The sequence below is a fragment of the Chelonia mydas genome, chromosome 7, assembly GCF_015237465.2.
Source record: "Chelonia mydas isolate rCheMyd1 chromosome 7, rCheMyd1.pri.v2, whole genome shotgun sequence".
Taxonomy (NCBI): domain Eukaryota; kingdom Metazoa; phylum Chordata; order Testudines; family Cheloniidae; genus Chelonia; species Chelonia mydas.
In genome coordinates this window covers 23,923,985-23,944,057 of record NC_057853.1, presented here as the reverse complement: position 1 = coordinate 23,944,057, position 20,073 = coordinate 23,923,985, and the positions used below count along the sequence as shown (strand labels likewise).

Sequence of the window (20,073 nt, the reverse complement as noted above, 5' to 3'; positions counted from 1 at the left end):
GCTCCGATTAGCTCACTGCTGCAGCGCTTCCCTTCTGTTTTAATTTGCTTTTCTCGTTTGCAGCATTGTTTTCTGTTATGAAAGGAGCTTTTGGAGGTTGTTTTGTGTCTGACCCGCTAGAATAAAGAAGAGCTGCCCACTCCGCTCCCTAAGGCTCTCTTCCATAGGGAGATTTTTATTTTAATGCTTTGATAGCCTCAGAATTTATTCTCGCAGCAATGTTGTTTTCATGACAAAATGGAAATGTTTCCAGTGGGTGGCTTTGAAAATGAGAAGCTGAGCAAAGAAGCTAAAAATAGGGATCAGAGAGCAGCTGTGCAACTGGTGAGCAGCCCTGTTATGTAACAAGCCTGGGGCTGCATTTGCAGCAGAACTGGGAAGATGTTAGCATTAGTATCAGGGTGATCTGCTCTGGTTGGCATCTGGAAGAGTGGGAGCAGCAACGGTGGTGCATGTAGCACCAGAGTCCAGGAAGAAGGCTCTGAGGAAATCCAAGAGGTACAGTGGAGAGGAGGTCTACGCAAGAAGGGGGCAGGGAGAAGAGAGTCTACCGCATTCACTCTGCCTTGAAGTGTGCTGCAACCACGTCCAGTGTGAGTGATCATTTAACCCTTCCACTACTAGAGCAAATGGAGGCAAAGCTAGAAGGCAAAGCTTGAACCTTCCCCTGGGTTCTGGTGCGAACTCTGGGAACACAGAGAATGACAGGGGCAGAGCTCCAGCTGCCAACGTCATGCTCTCACAAGTGCTACTGACCCATTCTAGCAGTGCTGCTGGGGTTCTTGGGCAAAGGGGATTCCAACATGGAACCCAGAGCATAAAAAGCCCGTAGAACATCGGGTATCCACCGGTAGCACTCTGCTGAATGGCTGGGGTTACCCTGCCCCACATCCCCATGGCCTCGGCCTGTTCACACTGATGCGGTGCACCATGCCCCAATGGTTTGTGTAAGGCAGGAAAGCATGTGTATAACTTTGGCTGAACTTCAGTCAGCTCTGGGCTATTTTGGGAGCCTATAACTGACGGGGCCCACCAAGAGTTCTGCCTGCTGTGTAATTAGTGGACTACAGAGCAATAAGTGCAGGTGCCTTGTGCTCAGATCAGAGGGATTCCCAAGCCCTGGCATCTGACACTTGTGTAACTTTTATTGCTAGGGTCAAGTCATTGCCACAGATGGTCCCACTCCAGAGTGTGAGTGACACCACAGGGACCTCTCTGTTATGTTTTCTCAGGCTTTTCATCCCTGTGTTGATAGTATTGTCCATTAAGGGTCTGAGGCAGGTGAGTGGCCTTGGGTGTTGTAGCTATTAGAGCTGGAAGGAGCTCCCGAGCTCACTAGGTCCAAGCCACTATATGTAGTGCAGTTTCTCCCTTCTGTTGCTCCTCTTCCCCTGAGTGTGTTTGCGCCGACTTTCCCTCCCACAGATTGGTGGCTGGTGGCATGGAATGACTCAACAGGTTTGGTAGAGGGAGGAGAGGGAGTGTTGACTCTTCCTGGGAGGACAGATCTACTGCATGCAGTGATGTGTGGGTGCAGCGCTCCCTTCCCCTTGTGAATGGTGGGGTTGGGTTTCTGCCATTCTGTAGATGTAAAGCACAGACTATGTATAGCTCCATGTGCGTGGGAAACAGTCTCCCGAGGCACCTGTTCTGCCTCACGGAGCCCAGCAGCTGTTCCCACACGTTCCACTGGAGCGTATCTTTTGGCCCAGCCCATTAATTTCCACATCTGGGAAGTCAAAGGGCCCCTCTTGTTTTATCTCCCTGAACTGGCTCATCTCCCACCTGCAAGCAAAATCGAAGTAGGGGGTTATCCCATTTGGTCGGGTGCAGTATGTTCCCTCTGTGGTGGGAGGGCCTGGGGCTAGTTAACATTAACCATTGAAATGGTGGTGTCCAGAGAAGGTTTTCTAGATGGCTGCCTCTCTTTAGATGAAAGCACCATCCCACTAGCTGAAATGCTATTTACCCTTTTGAATCATCCTCCTTCCTATCACCTTCTCCCAGATGTAGTTTATTATATGGGACGATATATAGGTTTTTCTCCTGATTAGATGTGCCTGGCTGTTACCACTTTTTTCTTAGCATGATGTGAATAGATAGCCTCATGGTAGATTTTCTTAACGTGTTATTACTGCTCTTTGAATGGAAGTGGGTGGATTTGTCTATCTCATGCTTTATTTTTAATTTAATTTTGGATTAAATTAATGACACAGATCTGCCAGTGCACCTGACTAAGAGCTGGTCTGCACAGGGAAAAAGTTCACCATAGCCAGGTCATGCTAGCTACTCGGCACTAACGCCCTGTGTGGACACACTTACTGCATATTAAGTATGCCTTTGTGTGCATTAGCGTAATGTAATTTGGAAGTGTATTAAGCTAACAGCCTGAGGGCACCCACAGTGCCCAGTACGAGTGTTCACACCAGGAGTTAGTGCGCTTTAAATTCACACCCTAACTTACTGTGCACTAACTTCCTCATGTAGACAAGCCCTAAGCTTGACCCTCAGCAATCTCTTCTATTCCAGGACCGGCCCCACACACATCTTTGCTGATGCCCCACACTCATGGCCTGCAGTCCCCAGGCTATGCCTGTCCAGGGTCTTCCTTGAGCAGAGACAGTATAGTCGACTAATTTGTGTAATGGCTTCCATCTGACAAATGATCAGTGACACTAATCTGAGGCCAGTAAACCAATTTCCCTGGTGATCTAAATCCACATTTGAGTTGATCATCTAGACTGGACTAACGGCCCGGGGGTGGAGGTGGTAAATGGAAAGCTGGAACCCTTCCCCCCACCCCGTCCCCATTGTTTTTGAAATGGAATGACATTGCAGGTGCAGTGAAAGGCACTTCCCTGGGTAGATTCCAAACATAGCCCCAAGTTTCAGCATAGCTAGTGTAGACGGAACGTCCATAGAAAATGTATTCTGAATGCTCAAATGTCGGCCCGTTCCTGCCTCCGCATCTTATTCTAGCACAGTGCGGGGAGGGGCTAACCCCAGGGAGCAGAAATAGTGCCATGTTTCCAGAGTCCTACAGCATGGACATGGAGTTATAGATCCTGGGCAGCTGGTTAGATTTTCTCTCCCCATTGACCCCAAATGCAGTGGAGTCTTCCTACAACTCAACGGGAACCATCCCAAACTGGCAGTTCACCTCCCTTCTCTGCCAACCCCTCTTAAGTTGTTAGCTTAGCTTTATGTCTCAGGAGTTCCTATTTTGGATTAGTTACCAGGAGAAGGTTATCCCAACTTTTTTTTTTTTCCTCCCCAAAGCCCGAGGGAAGATTTTAATGCCCAGATTGCATAATAGCCTTTTAAATTACAATGTGCCTAGGTTACAGCTCTCCCCATACTGTTCATTGGATCAGTAACAAGAAAGCAATCATCATAGCAACCTGAGAGTGGAATTCCTCCCCTCCTGCCCCTTGCAGCCCGATCCTAACCCTCTGTTTTCAAATGTGTTGGCATCCTTTGTTCTCTGGCAAGTTCTCACTTCTCCCGTAGGCTCCATCTCTCCCCCAGAATGTTCTCTTTGGCCCCTGCAATCTGTGCCCAAGGTGCAATTTAGCTGATTAGCAGCGATTTGCTAGAGCTCAGATCTGAGCTGGGGTAATTGTCAACCCTTGGGTAACAGCGCAGGAGGAAAACAACAAGTATCCAGGGAACAGGCTCCTCATTTATTCTTCACTGTAATGAAGATGAGACATTCTGTGTAATATGCAGAGGGAGAGCAGAATCTGCTGTTTGCATCTGACAGCAGATCTTCCCTTCTCGGTCTCTGTAAGTCACATCCATCCTTGATTTCAGTTAAGTTATGCCTGGGTTGAATTTGGCCCCCATTGTCTGTTTCTCCTTTCTGCTCCACTCCCCCGTTCTTTGCCTCCAGGAAAGCTGAGCCCTGCTCTGCTAGCCAAAGAGTATGGCAGGTTGGGCTTGCAGCATGCAAAGCAGGGAGATGTTCACCTGGGGTTGTCCACACTGGGTAGGGTGATTACCTTTCCCAAAGAGAAAATGGGACACCCCCCAGCCACCCAACGGAGGCCCCCACGCCGCTTGACGCTGTTGCTGGTCACTGGAACTCTTCCCCCCACCCCGCCCCCTTGATCAAGTTGGCAAAAGCAAACAGGACAAATGCTTCCTTTTGAAAAAAAAAGTCCAGACTGCTGGGACAGGGCTTAAAAAAGGAACTGTCCTTGCTAAAACAGGACTACGGTCACCCTAACACTGCGATTTGGGTCCCTCCTGCTGGAGTGGTTTATAAAGGGTTAACCAAAAAGCCAACCGGTCACCTTGGGTAACCCTGCTGGGACTGCAGAACAAAAGTCTGGCTGCTTAACGAAGCATGGGAACGGAGGAGAAGTCTTGTCTTCCTCCCAGTCGGGCTGATTGTCGGCACATTTCTGTAACTGATTCTTTGAGACAAGCATCTACAAATGGCAAAAGCCTAATACCAAACAGACTGACCCTAATGCAGTCCTCTGGTTCCTCCTCTGTCCACACACACAGCGACTTGGTCTATCTCATCATTTACATCATCCTGCATGAGGTGCCATCCTTCACCTTTATTATGAGCTGCCTTTCCTCCCCGTCTCTGGTCTTAGACCCCTTCCATACTACAACTTTTAGCCTAAGTTCCTGATGTGGTTGGCTCAAAATGTGGTCCATGTCCACACGCAGGATGATTAGTATTCAGTTAGTAACCATCATAGCTAACCATGTTCTACCCCTGGCCCAAACCTAAACTACTCTATGGCTAGCTGACTGTGACTGGTTCAGCCCACACAGTGTTATTTTGCGGTGTAGACATGACCCTCTGCCTGTGTGGGTATGACCAGTTTGTCTCTCTTTCCTTCCAGCTCTCTGTGCAGTTGAGTATAGCAGAGTGCATTTACCCACATTCTGCTGGTGTCTCTGTGTATGCCTCCTGGGTATTCTGTCCCCTGCTACAGCACTACTGGACAGCTGCTCAGATTTTCCCAGAGTGCCTTGATACAAGCATGGCTAGGTTCAGATGCAAACACTCTGATGACGCATGGCTGTATTGAAGGAAGCTGCTGTCAGTGAGAGAGTGCCGTGAACTGCTCTACTTAGTGTCAATGGGCATGCTTTTTTTTTTTTTTTTTTAAACTAAACCGACCTCCAGGAGAGACCTCAAGGTCACACCTGAACCTGGTTTCTTGGGCCCCAATACAGCCACGCCATCATGTCTGTAAGGTACCTTTCCCAAAGATTCACATAACATGGTAAACCATGCCATTTCCTGTTGGGGAGAGTGACCTGCTGCTTCCAGGCTATCTGGCTGCCTCACTCACACACACAATCTTGGGCCTGCCATTGACAAAATGCTCAGATAAACCATCACTCTCCCAGCTAAGTGAAGAGGGAGATCTGGAGACTTCATTCTGATAAGGCCTCTTTTGACCAGCGTTTACAGAGGCGCTGTCAAGGCTGATTCCCCACTTTGCACTTGGAGTGCAGAAGGTGGGGGCCCACAAGGATTCTAAAAATTAATACTGGCCACTCCAGGCTTGTATTAAACTCCCAAGGTTTCAGCTTTTCTCTGACCTTGGATTGGTAGATGCTGCCACCACCCAAGTGCAGAACCCCTTTGAGAGAGCTGGAGGGCACACTTGGGAATTGCTTCCTGTTAGGTACCCTCAAGCCCTTTCACCCCCTCCACCCCCCGGGGAAGAGCTGAGAAAGATAAAAAAAAAAAAAAGAAATCAGCTGTTGCCACCAGCTAATTAAACAACATGTGCACAAACCTCTTAAGACACAAAATCCAATTCTGTTCTTAAAAAAGGTAAATTTTATTAATAAAATTTGAAGAAAGAAAATACATCTGGGAACTTAGGCATTTGCTAGATTTAAAAAAAAAACTACAAGGATTAAGCATCAAGAATAGCTTTCTTGAGGTCCAGCTTAAAGGTTACAAGCAAAACAAAAAGCACCTGGGTAAGCACAGGGGAATCCACACGCCATAACAAAATAAAAGGAATAAACCTAATCGCATCTTTCTTGACATTTCCTGATCTACTTACATATCTGGGGTTTTTAAATGAGTAGTTTCTAGATCTGATCCTGATGATTTTTTCATACCTGGCCCAAAGCTTCTTACAGCATATCTCTGTCCTGTCCGCATCTCAACAGACAGACAAAAGGGGAGGCTTGTTTCAATTTTAAAAAGTTCTAGCCTTCCCATTGGCTCTTTTGGCCAGGTGCCCACTCACCTCCTTTTACCTATGCATAGCAGTGAGACTTTTTAACCCTTTACGGGTAGTGCAATTAGAGAACAGCTGCTAAGGGCTTGGCTACACTTGCGAGTTAGTGCGCATTAAAGCAGCCCGGGCGCCCTAGCTTACTCCCCGTCCACACTGGCAAGGCACATAGAGCGCTCTGACTCCGCAGCTAGAGCGCTTCTGGTGCTCTACCTCGGCGAGTGGAATAACGTTTGCTGCGCCTTGGCTACAATGCCCGGGCGTCAGTGCGAACGAGTTGTATTATTGTGCTCTGATCGGCCTCCGGAAATGTCCCATAATCCCCTTAAGTCCAGTAGCCGCTCTTGTCCTTGTTTTTGAATCGCTGCAGGAATGCGGATATGCCCTTTCAAAGCTCCATTTCTGACAGCAGGCTGCTTATCTGCTCCGAGACAAAGCAACCATTAGTGTGGAATGCTGTGTGAGAGAGAGAGGCGGGGGAGGAAGGGGGGTCTGCCGCTGTCTGAACTTACAAGACAGCATGCTGGCATGCTCTCAGCCCCCCCAAAACCCACTCTCTCTCCCCCCACATACACACAACACACTCCCTGTCACACTCTGCCCCCGCCCCCCCATTTGAAAAGCACGTTGTAGTCACTTGCATGCTGGGATAGCTGCCCATAATGCACCGCTCCCAGTGCCGCTGCAAGTGCCGCAAATGTGGCCATGCCAGTGCGCTTGAAGCTGTCAGTGTGGACAGACTGCAGCACTTTCCCTACTGCGCTCTACGAAGGCTGGTTTAACTCAAAGTGCTCTACATCTGCAAGTGTAGCCATGACAGAGGGACTGTATAGCTTCTGGCTGGCTGGGTGTCCATAAAAGGGAGCTCCGCTCCCCCTCCAATCCCGCTTCATTTGTCACAGGGGCCTTTTGCAAGAATCCCTGATTCACTGTTTTTAATGACTTGTGGGAAAGGGATAATTGTGAGTGCATGACTCAGGTGGCCTTTTACAGGGTGATTGTCAGTAAATAGCAGCTGGGTTCCAGCGTGGGCACAGCCACTGACTCAGCCTGAGCTTGGGCAAGTCCCTTGACTGGCTTGGGTTTGTCAGCGGAGCCAAGGCAGAACTTCCTAGAAAGGGCGATTCTGATCTGCCAAGAGACAGCGGAGAGAGGCCCTGCAGAGAGTGAGCATTGGTTGCTTTGGGGGAGAGTTGGCGTTCAGCAATAAAGGCAGTAGGCTTCTAAATCAGTTGTCAATGGCTTCAAATAAAGAAAAACTCTAAATTCAATAAATAAGCCTTCGCTTCTAACTTTACAATAAAGGGACTGATTCTTATCTCACTTATCCCCATGTAAATCAGGTTAACTTCACTGAAGTCAGGAGAGTAAGGCAGTGGAAAACTGGTATATATCAGACAAGAATCAAGCCCCTAGCCTACTTCCCAGTGACAACCTCCCCCCCTCCCCCTCCGCCCCCCGTTTCGCTATGGAGGTAGAAGAGCAGCAGCAGATTGTTTAGGGTGTTGGTGGACGAGTGGAAGTGTCTCGGTTTACGGCACGGAATGTACAATGACTTGCTTTGTGTGAACAAGTGGCCAGTGTGCATACCCAGTGCAAACAGCTCAGCCCTCAGAGCCCAAGTACAGCACCTTGGGTCCAGAACTACTGAACCACAGAGGAGAGAGAAAAATTGTTTCTAGAGATTGTTGGGAGAGCCTACCTCGGGACTGATGTCACAGGGTGACACTGGCCCTTTAAGAAGGTCAGATGCACCTCTGACACATCAGCTGCCTCCCAGTTGGGTTTAAGACAGCACCTGAGCCCTAGATGGGGGAGAGAGTTGGTGGGTCAGAGCTGTCTGGGAGTGAGATTGGCAGGTGCAGGATGCCTGAGAGCACAGACTGGAAGGGCAAAGGAAAGGGGCAGGTGAGAGCTGCCTTGGAGAGACAGTCTGCAGAGAGCAGAAAGCCCAGTAGGCATTGGCTAGGTGGCCAGTTCCGTGGGAAGAGGGAGGCATTGGCTAGGTGGCCAGTTCCGTGGGAAGAGGGAGGCATTGGCTAGGTGGCCAGTTCCGTGGCTAATCTGCTGACTGCCCTGAGCTCTACAAGCAGGGCTGGGAGGTGGAAAAGGGCTGGGTCATTGGACTCTACTTGGGCAGTAGAGTCATGCAACTGGGGCCCTGGAACAAAGGCAGAAAGGAACTGGGAACAGAATGTTTGGGGACTCATGGGTGGGTGACTTGGAAGTGACGCCCCTGGAGAAGGGAAAGGAAAATTGCTCTTGTACCTTTATGGTGGGCTTGTTGAGAATGGTTCTACTACAAAGGTTTTGGGGGAATTACTGCACTAGTGTATGTGAATAAACTGTGGCCAGAGGTGGGACTTTGTACTAAGCACTGAGAGACTGTTCCTTTCCTGGTCAAACAGAAGGCAGACTGAAGGGAAACTGAGGCAGGCACACCTGTTGTGCCACAGGTTGCGCAGAAAGGCAATCCAGGTGGGAATCACCCTCTGACACTCCTCTGCTAGTTAACCAAAGTGGAACCAGGCTGCTGGCACAGAGAATTATCAGAGCTTGTGGGGATTATCTGAGCTCGGAGTTGAAGGAAAGCCGACAAGGGAGACAAAGCTATCAGCTTTGAATGTCAGTAAGACAAATGCATGTATTTGCCGTGCAGGATTGGAAATAAAATACAGCTGACTTGGAGGAAGGACCGGTTGATATCACAGAGGTAGTAAATTCTGCAGTAGAGCATGACAGATAAAGGAGTTAAACAAAAATAGATACAAATAATCATAGCTTCCATTGTTAGCTGTGTACACCAGTATGAGAAGCTTAAAAGTAGAAACAAGTGAAATTGGCAATGGCAGCATGCCTTGGCATATAATAGTCGCGGCTGAAACATAGTTTAATGTCAAGCATTTCAGCAATGTGGTGGAATAAGTCACTTGTATATGGACCGAGGACTGGGGTGCAGCAGCAGGACTGGAACAGCAGAGTAGGGATCACGATGGAGGTGACTGGCAGAACTGGGAGCCAGGCCTTGGCAACACACACTTACATTTGCAAGCCTGATCTCTGGGGGGATGCTTCCTCATTCCACTTAGACAGGCCTCTGCTTCTCTCTTGAACTGGCACAGCACAGCCTGGTAGTAACAGTGCAGGCCTGCCTCACCCTGCCAAAGGGCCCACACTGGGGAGTGACCAGCCTTGGCTGCATTCACTTGTGCCTTCCTATTTAATGCTTGAAATAAACTGTAGTTACTTACCTAAACGACAAATGATACACAAACACCCTATCGGGAACCTACCTGACCTGAGGCTTAAAGAGAGAGAGAGAGTGTCAGATGGCTGAGCACAGGCTCCCCTTCCTGCAGCTTGTGTGACCCCCCTACTGCCATGTGAGCAGAACAAGACCCATCACTGGAGTCACAGGAACAGAGGGGACTGCTCCCTGCCCTCATCTTCTTCTGTCCTCCTCCTTCCATATGTGCCCCTGTGCTCTTCTGCCACCTACCTTTCCTTCTCCTAGCCCGTCTCTCCCCTCACTGCTTAGCTCATCTAGTCTAAGCTCCTGCCTGACACAGGACATAGAAGTTCACTCAGTGATTCTTGCATCCCTTGGCAAACTGTTCCAGAGGTCAAAAACTGCATCTTATTTCCAGATTACATTTTTCTGACTTCAATTTCGAGCCACTGGATCTTGTTATGCCTTTGTCTGCGAGACTGAAGTACCCTCCGGTATCAGATATTTTCTCCCTGTGCAAGTACTTGTAGAGCATAATCAAGTCACTTATGCTTCTTATCAATAACCTAAATAGCTTGAGCTTCTTAAGTCTCTTGTGCGAGGCTTATTTTCCAGACCTCACGGCATTCTTGGAGCTCTTCTCTGAACTCTTGGCTATTTTCCAATATCCTTTCTTTAAAGTGTGGACACCAGAATGGGAGGCAGTATCCCATCAGTGGTCTTACTATGCCGGGTGTAGCCCTGGAGATTAAGCCCTCTCTTTATTCACATTATAATACCAGGGCAGGGTGAGCTCCCACATGCTGGCCCTAAAATCTGATCTCAAGTGACCAATTTGAGGCTCTTTGAGCAAGGTTGTGTGTACTCTAGAGCGCAACTAGACCCAAGTTCTCAAGTCCCTGCGTTCTGCACTGCTCTGGTGGAGCAGACTGGAAATTCTGCAGGTGTTTTATTTAAATTCAGAATTGGAAGGTTTCTGTTGAATTAAATATGCAAATGAACAATTGCTCAGTACAGTTACTTTTATATTTTTATGCTGTCTACGTATTTTCAATGTGCTGCAGACTTTTATTAATACCTGACTGTCCTGAAGATGATGTCATGAGGAAGTTGGAGGGTTTCAAAAGTGGGTGTCTGGGTTCCTGAGAAGGCAATTTGGGATTATGTGAGATTAGCAGGGTATTTCTGCTAAAACATTTTGGCAGTGAAATAGCTAACAATGTTAACATGAGCCTGTCATCTTTAGGTTTCAGTGTGAACATTAAGTGTGACATTCAGAGTGAACAACCCCATTAAGATGTATGGAGCCATTCGCACCTGTCAGAGCTATTGTTTCAATTGTTCTGCAGAATGAGGAAAACACCACAACTGTGATTACACTTGGGCCACAGTTTCTAGGTTACCTTAGCAACCATGACTGGCAACATAACTGTCTTTTAAATTAACACTAAAATTTTGGATCCCAATACAGCAACAAGGGGTCTGCAGATTTGGTACCGTGACAAAGTTCCTCCTCTGCCTTGGTGGGTCCTGCACTTACTGGTGGATTTGCTCACCTCAGAGATTCACGGCAGCCCTCAGTTTGGCCACTCTTGCTAGTGGCTCAAACCTGCCATTCACTCAGCTAACCTCATCACTGGCCAGCATGGAGAAACAGAAGGAGAACAATCCCCGCAGTCTCTGCTGGTCCAGTGGGTCAAGGGACAGGCCAGAGACCTTCCCCTCTGGTGGGACCCACAGTCCAGGACAACTCCTCCTGTATCCAATAGGGAGTTGTGGGGAACCCAGGTCCGCCCTCTACTCCACGTTCCAGCCTAGGGCCCTGTGGATCACAGCTGTCTACAGTGTTTAGTGTAACACCTGTGTGACAGCTACAACTCCCTGGGCTACTTCCCCATGGCCTCCTCCCAACACCTTCTTTATCCTCACCACTTCCTCCTGATGCCAGATAGCATTTGTACTCCTCAGTCTTCCAGCAGTACGCCCTCTCACTCTCAGCTCCATGCACGCCCCTCACTGATTGAAGTGAAGTCCTTTTAAAACCAGGTGGCCTGATTAGCCTGCCTGTCTTAATGGATTCTAGCAGCTTCTTAATTGGCTCCAGGTGTCCTAATTAGCCTGCCTGCCTTAATTGGTTCCAGCAAGTTCCTGATTATTCTGGAACCGCCCCAGTTACCTTACCCAGGGAAAAGGGACCTGCTTAATCTGAGGCTAATATATGTGCCTTCTATTACCTGGAGTGCGCCAGTTTGCAGCCCCTATTCCCGCTCCTATTAGATATCCTGTTACGTTTTTGGCTGTACTTTTCCCCTCACCTTCTTATGTACGCACTCCCTATCCATGGCCCCACAAAGTCAAGGGACCTCCTGGTCAACCTCCTCCTGGCCCTGGCTAAAGTGGCTATCTATAAAACCAGGGAGAGGAGGTTGGCCGATGGGGCCTCCTGTGACTGTGGGGCCTATTTCCAATCCTCCGTCCATTCATACATCTGGGCAGAGTTCCTCTGGGCGGTGTCCGCTGGCTCCCTTGATGCCTTCAAGGTGCAGTGGGTGCTGTCCGGGGTTCTCTGCTCGGTGTTCCCGTCAGGTTCCCTTCATTTGACCCTTTGACCACACTCCTGTCCCTGTTATTTCATTAGTTGTCCCCCGGAATCACTTGGCTTCCAGGTCCTATGGATCCTCCCCTGAGGCTGAGGGGGGGTCCTTTAGCAGTGGGTAGGCTTCTGCCTGCCCACTTCCTGGATCCCAGTAGGATCACTGGTGCTTAATCAACTAGTCCAGTCCATGCTCTGGTACCAGCTCAACACTCTGGTCCCGGCCCCGGGTTTCCTGGCCCACCTCCGGACATCGATTCTGGAGTTCTTCTGGTCAGGACTGCACTGGGTCTCTGCAGGGGTTCTCCATCTACCCCTGGAGAAGGGAGGGCAGAGCCTAAAGTGTCTACACACTCAGGTCCATGTCTTCTGCCTCCATGCCCTGCAGAGGCTCCTTTATGGCGCAGGTAGTCCGGCATGGGTACTGGCACATGCGTTCCTGCGCCGCTTCCGAGGGCTCCCATGTGACCGGCAGCTCCTTTATCTCCATCTGAGAGGTCTTCCGCGAGACCTCCCCAGGCTGCTGGTCTTCTGCCAGGACCTCCTCCGGACTTGGAAACTGTTCTCAGCGACCAGGTCCGTGGCGACCACCGTGGGGACAGATCTCCTCGCGGAGCCCCTGCTACACAACCCCCAGCTCCGTGTGCAGGTGGCGGAGTCTCCCTCGGTGCGCCAGAGGTTGGTCCTGGAAGAAGTCACAAGAGTTGGAGACCTCCTGGACTAGGATCGGGGAGACTGGCTGGATCCCCTGATGCTCACTCAGCGCATGGAGCTCTCCAGGCCTCGTACTCCCTGACGCATACTTCAGGAGGTGAGGGCCACTTTGCCGCCCGCTGCTCGGGTCTACCTCGACCAGGTCCTGCGAGAGGGCATGCACCACCCACCCTCCACCCCAGGCCCTCCGGACCTTTTCATCGTACCCCTGCCCCGTGGATCTGACCGGCCCCCCCACCCCTTCACCGTGAGCAGGCTGCATGATCTGCAGCCAGTCAGCTTCCAGACCGCGCCAAGGAAACATCTGTACACGCTCGTGCTCCACACCCTTCACGTCCTCACCCTCACGTCCCTCCCCAACACAAAGTGGCAGGAACTCCTGCCACCTCTAGAGGGTGAGGAGCCCCTGTGGGCCAGCCTATATTCCACCCTAATCCCAAGGCTCGCCGGGGATATCGGTTGGCAGCTCCTTCACGGGGCCATGAGCACGGGCCGTGTACTTGGCATGGTTTACCCCCGTCCCAGACACCTGCCCCTTCTGCGGCGTGAGGGAGACCCTGGCGCACGTTTCCCTGGAGTGCGCCAGGTTGCAGCCCCTATTCTGGCTCCTCTTAGATATCCTGTTACGTTTTTGGCTGCACTTTTCCCCTCATCTTCTTATCTATGGACTCCCTGTCTGTGGCCCCACAAAGTCACTGGACCTCCTGGTCAACTTCCTCTGGGCCCTGGCTAAAGTGGCCATCTATAAAACCAGGAAGAGGAGGTTGGCCGACGGGGCCTTCTGTGACTGTGGGGCCTATTTCCGATCTTCCGTTCGTTCACGCATCCGGGCAGAATTCCTCTGGGTGGCATCTGCTGGCTCCCTTGACACCTTCGAGAAGCAGTGGGCGCTGTCCGGGGTTCTCTGCTCGGTGTTCCTGTCAGGTTCCCTTCGTTTGACCCTTTGACCAGATTCCTGTCCCTGTTATTTCATTAGTTGTCCCCCGGAATCACTTGGCTTCCAGGTCCTGTGTATCCTCCCCTTAGGCTGGGGGAGGGGGTGGAGTCCTTTACCAGGATCGCTTCCTGGATCCCAGTAGGATCACTCTCCTGTAACTATCTGGCCTGACCCTGTCTTAGTACATACCCTGGCCTTTCCTATAAGGATGAGTGGATTTCACGCACCATGACACATTCAATTATTGGCCTTTCTGCAGAGATACTCAAGGAGTGAGCTAATCAATGCCAGCTGTGATGCAGATACTTGCCTACTGGCACTGGAGTGAGGCCCTCCCCCAGCTCATGTCACATAAGACACCCAATAACCAACAAATGATTACTTTTGCCACTACAGGGCAGAGCTAGACTTGACCTGGCAATTTAGAGGTGAGCACTTTACCAGTCTTGGCTATTTCCCAAATTGCTTTTTGTTTCATAAAATGACTGCATTTTACTTCTAGCTTTCACTAAGGGATCTCAGCTCCTGCTGATTTCTGTCCATGGAATCTTAGTGCTTTCAAGCTACACAGAGGTGACCTGCAAAGGATTTGTTTAACACAAACAAATATTTATGTTCATTTTGCTTCTTTCTAATGGATAAATAGGCCTGTCATGATTGGGGGATGATATTTTTTCCACAAAGAAGTTTTTCCTGCTTGTTTTTTTACCTTTGAAATGTCAAGTCCTCATTTCACTACTTCTCCAACCACCATAAAATCTACCTGGATAGAAAAGATGTGAATTTGTAAAGTAAAAAATGGAAGACTCTTTCAGGGCTTCTCTGCTCACAAGATAAGAAGCAAGGGGCGGGGGGAAGCAGCATGAACCCCTTTCTTATCCTTTGCAGGCCACCTTCTGACGACAAAGCTCCCTTTGAGATACCATAGTTAACACACAAAACTTTGTGGGTCGTCTTCCCCACCACATATAGTAGGATTTTCTTTTCATGCTTCCGTGGGCCCCTCTTACGCTGGTGCCTACACAGCAGCTTGAGAGAGAGAGAGAAAGTTGCGTTTTTAGCCTTTGGGCATGTTTACCATTGCAAATGCATCAGCGGCTGATAGCGAAATGAGGAAATGAGCATCCTAGCTGGTAGAAATGAGGCAGCCTCCAGCTGTCAAGTGCAGCAGGCTCTGTGAGTGGATGCACGCACACCAGACAGATACGCTTGAGCTGCTGCCTGTTTGTCTAGCAGCATCAGTGTACGCTGTTGTGTTGCACTAATGTGGCGTTGTTATGTGATGATGTCCCGCACTGATGCAGCATTATGAGGTGAGGCTGCTATATCACAACACAGCTCTGCATCGCCAGTTACTCACTTGCTTTAATTGCCCCGCAAGCGACAGCTGGGGGCATAGCACTCTCGCCTGTATTCTGGGATGGCTGTAGCCGTCACTGAGCACTGCCGTGCCTGTCTCTGCAGGTTAATAGAGATTATTAATAATACTCCTTTATCCTCTGTTACTACTTTGCATTGAGAAGCTCCATGTGGTTTACAAACATGAAAGAATTAAGCCTCTTGACTCCATTATGAGAATGGAGAAACCCAATGTCAGTCCTTCTCCACTTGCTCATGTAAGGATGTGTGCACGTGCCAGCTGCTTTGCCCATCCCGTGCTGTCATGACCCAGTTTCTCACATGGACTCAACTGCTGTGGCTGGCGGGATTTTCGTGGGCTTTCTAGTTAACCTTGGCCCAGCTGCAGTGAAGGCAGTTTGGTTTAATAATCTCTACACAAATTGCTCAGAGGAGGGATGCTTGCTGCAGCTCTGGGAATTGTGAAGAGAAATCCTCATGACTGATATTGAAATTCCCTGCATAGCTTTCGTGGCACTACAATAAAACAGATAATTAGTCATATTATTGTTCTTGCTGATAGATTCAGTCTAACAAGAAGGTCAGCTGCACTTGCTCTCACAATGGGGGCTGTGTGTACGTGTGTGCGCACATGTGCTTGCTTGTCCTATTTTAATCAGGAGCAGAATATCTTCTCATAGGTCAGTGGTGGCTGCTAGCAGCACCATCCCTACTCTGGGTTTTCGACTTAAAGAAAAAATAAACAGATTGCAGTAATTGGAAGGCCTTTGACTATTCATTGTTGCCACTTTGGCCTCAGTAATTTAGGAGGAATCAGTTGAGAGCTTGGTAATAAACAATGGGTCAGATCCTCAACTGGTGTAAATTGGCATAGCTCTGTTGAATTCAGTGTAGCTATCCCAATTTACACCAGCTGAGGCTCTGGCCCTGATGATTTAATCCTGAATTTGGCTTTTGCTGAGCCCTAAACTAATATGTGCTTTCATTCTGTATGCATATATAACCCTCTCCTTCCTTCCTTTTCCTCTGGGCTGCCCTATTGAGCCTCCCCTGGCAGTGGCCTTGTGCATCTCATTTCCCCCCTGTGGATGCGCGAGCAATGCATTTTTTGGCTAATAGCTTCCAACCTGTTCTCCGTGCATCCTGCTGACATGACAATGGAACTTTGAAGCCATCATTAGCTTATTTTCTACCGCTCAGATCCTTCGACTCCCTAACATTCCAAACACCTTCATTTTTGGTAGGCCCTTCAGGGTACGTCTATGCTGCAATTAGACACCCTTGGCTGGCCCAGGCCAGCTGATTCAGGCTCAGGCTAAGGGGCTATTTAATTGTGGTGTCGATGTTTGGGGTCAGGCTGGAGCCTGGGTTCTAGGAACGTGCAAGGTGGGAGGGTCCTAGAGTCTGGGCTCCATTCTGACCCCAAACATCTACACCACAGATAAACAGCCCCTTACCTGCAAGCCTGAGTCAGCTGGCACATGCCAGCTGCTAGTTTTTAACTGAACTGTAGACATACGCTAAGTGCATAGGCACCACAGTGATGGGTGGTTAGGAATATGTAGACAGAAAGACATCACTTTTCTGCTATGAACGTGGAACATTCCATTTTTATAGTATGTGGGAGGTCAGAAGTCAATAAAGAATGTACCAGAACCTACTTTGGGGAAAGTTGGCTTTATACGACCTTTACACCTCTGGGATTCTGGAACCCAGTTCAAGCCCCATCATAAGCTAGAGCAGCTCTGGGTTTGTTCTAATTTACACCCTCCCTGAGGGATCTCATCTAGCAGCCCAGGAGAGCCAGACTGTAGAGGTGCCCTACTATAGTACACCCTTTCCTCCTTAATACAATCTTGAGCTCAAGGGGAGGATTGGTATAGGGCCTTTATGCTGGCTGTGTGCCACCGGAGGAATCCCACTGTACCAGGGGCAGTCAGGTGAGCAGATTTAGCTGCTAAAACCCAGAATCAAGTCACTATTTCCCAATTCCTATTGTTTTCTCTGTACACAGTTCTGCAACCGCAGTTAGAGCAGGGTGTGGCTGGGAGAGGGAGAGCAAAGGAATAAAACTCATACCAGCTCAAAATGAAAAGCAGTCCCAAAGGGATCTGTAGGGTTACATAACGGAGTGTAACAGCATTACGGTAACCAGCGAGGAATTCTAAACTCTGTCAGATTAATGGGCATCCAGTGGGCCTGCAATGAAGATCCACCGGCTGTCCTGACTCTGATTCGGAAATTGTATCCATTACACTTTGTGAGCTGTGCCAGAGCCCTCCTAACATGAGGAATGGGGGCTTTAGTTAGTGACTGACAGGATTCCCAGGCATGTAGACAAGGCACTTGATGAAAATATACACCCAGCATTCCATACTGATTAGGGATGTCTGTGGAAAGCTACTGACCTTGGGGAGTTCTCTTTGCGTCCAGCACCAAATGGGCCCCAAAATACCAATATGTAGCATCTTCCCAAAGGGGCAAAATGTAATCCCTTTACACTTGGCTGTGCTTGCTGTCTCACAACCAAAACAATCTTTACATGTGTCCAGTGAGTTAGAATATACATTGCCATGGCCCAATAGTCAGAATCTGTCACTAACCTAACATATGTTTTACTGGCTGAGGTTGTGTAACCCGACATGTAACCTCCTCTCCTACAAAGCCCGTGTTCCTGAGCTATTGTGTTCCTCTTTCACTCACTACAGTTGTTATTCCATAGTGTTTTGCATATTAATAACAATAATTAGTACTTTCTACAGAAATCCTCCTTCTTCCAGGATCTCAAAGCACTTTGCAAACCTCACAATCGCCCTGTGAAGGAGGTCCCATTACCTTCCTTTTAAAGAGAACAAACAAAGTCTTGGAGAGGTTAGCTAACTTGCCCAGTGTCTCACAGCAAAGCAATTGTAATATTTGTGAAATTACAGTTTTCCTGACTCCTAGTCCCTTGCTCTCACCACTGGGCAGCAGTAACTCCTTCTTCCGTGTATTGGCATTATCAAGATATTCTTTGTTTGTTCCTACATCTATTCCATGTGTTCCTCTCCTGTGGCAGATGTAGCATATTTAATATCTGGAAAGAGAATCCTACTCATTCTAGTCCCTATCAACCCTTGCCAGATGATACATGGAGCAGCCACAATGCTAATCTGCTTGCTTAACCATCTAGGCCTGGATGGGAAAGTGCCACCAAGGTGGTCAGCCAGGGTGAATATCCCAAAGGAAAGGGATGGGGCTTTGCAAAAGTACAGGTGCACATGTCCCCCTAGCTATTGGCAAAAGCAGAACATTAAAACAGAGCATACCCCACGGGGGCAGAGAGGGGCTTGTGGAAAGTAACTAGCCTTGTACCATGAGTTGATGGCACCAGCAATCATACAGCAATTTCTGGTGGCCTGTACATCCACATTCTACCTTGGGAAGAGAATACCCACATTTCCATTTCTTCATCCCAGATACACAAGAAGATGATGTCCTGCAAAACAAATGAGGAACTTGCACTTGCTGGCAGGTCAGTATTGAGAATTATTCATCCCTGCCTCCTCTCTTTAAATAGCACTGACATCCTCAGGTGATCACTGGGGAGTGGTCTACTTTGGTGGAAGTCCAAGCTTTCCACAAGCAAGTGGAAGTGCTTCCTGAGTCAACCTGCCTTTTTTCATTCATTAGTGTCTGGCAGAACTTTTCCATTAAAATTGGACGGGGAGAGGGAACCAAAAAATCTAAACTCTGCAAAGGTAAAATAAATGCGGTAGCTATTGTGATGTCTGAATGCTGCAGTCATATACTTTCCCTGGTGGCTGAATCAAGGGGCAGCATTGTTGGTGGCCAGTCTGGAGGGAACTAGAAACAGCAGTGGACAAGATAAAAAAACTAGGAGGAAAAACCTGTCCAGAAGGAAGAGAGAGGAGGCTCTGTCCATAGAAGACACAACAGCAGGTTGACAGAGCCCATCTGCAACAAAGAGTACAGAGTGATCTAGTTAGTAACTGCGGGGAGAGCTGGGTCTGTGCATGCTGGAATGTCTCTTTCACTGGTTCTGAACATCAGCGTCACAAACACTTTGTCTGTGGCTGGTTGGCTGCTGAAGGGTTGGGTTAAATGGGGTACAGTATTGTCAAAAAATGTCTATTGTTGTGAATGGGAGTTACATTTAATTTCTATAAACAGAGACCACATGCTGCATCAGGGAAGACGTAACATACATATCTCAACACAAATAGGTTGTGTACTTGTCTTTGCGAGTGAGTTGTCATGAACGAAGATAAATGTCCTGTGGGACCAAAACTCTTCTGTAATGTGTGCAACTTGTGCAATTTCAGCTCCTTCCACATTTTTGCAGGGATATATTTCTCATTTATTTTATTTATTGGATCAAAATCTTACAACCATTAAATTGGCTTAACGGGGAATGGAAAGGTTTTCAGTGGAATCCAGGACTTCACCACTGGTGTACCTGAAATGATTCTGGGAGTCCGATAAACAGACAAACTTTCAAATGCTGCTGGTGGTCCAAATCATTTGAACTTTTTTTTGATCTGGAAAATGGGCTGAAAAACTTGCAAGAAATGTCTCTCTCATCAGATTTCTTGCTGGATGAACTGTTCTGCAGGAACAGCCTCACTCTTGGGATTTTGGTGCATCCGCGTCAGGACGAAACCAGGATGTGCCATGAAAATGACTCTACCTAGTGCTGCTTTGTGACCAGGAATAGCACTGATTGGCCCTGTCTTGAAGAGCTTACAGTCAGTGTCTCTGTGTTTGTACACTGCCTAGCACAATGGTTGGTCCTTATCCACTACTGTAATAAATGTAAGATTAATAATGCCTCATATGGCCTGATGGTTCATTCCAATGAAGAGACATTCACTTAAATTGCTGTCCATGTGTACATGGCCATGCAGCATGGAAGGGGTAAACCTGAAAAGGCCTGCATTCTGCCTCTCAAAAATCTGTGCTCCACCAGATTTCAGGCTATCTGCCTTCTGAAAAGACAGCAACTTTTGGTCCCTGG

General features: G+C 48.6%; 1 protein-coding gene across 2 annotated transcripts in view; it reads left to right on the top strand.

The window, feature by feature from the left end:
* The first annotated feature begins 309 nt into the window (after positions 1–309).
* IP6K2 (inositol hexakisphosphate kinase 2) overlaps positions 310–20,073 on the top strand; it is a 63,077-nt gene continuing 43,313 nt past the window's right edge. Inside the window, exons 1-2 of one of the 2 annotated variants that reach the window (XM_043550981.1) lie at positions 357–593; positions 18,515–18,570. The gene's annotated coding sequence lies outside the window, so the exon portion shown is untranslated. Of the gene's footprint in view, positions 594–18,514; positions 18,571–20,073 lie in introns of both variants that reach the window. The other variant, XM_027822400.3, reaches the window with a different exon arrangement.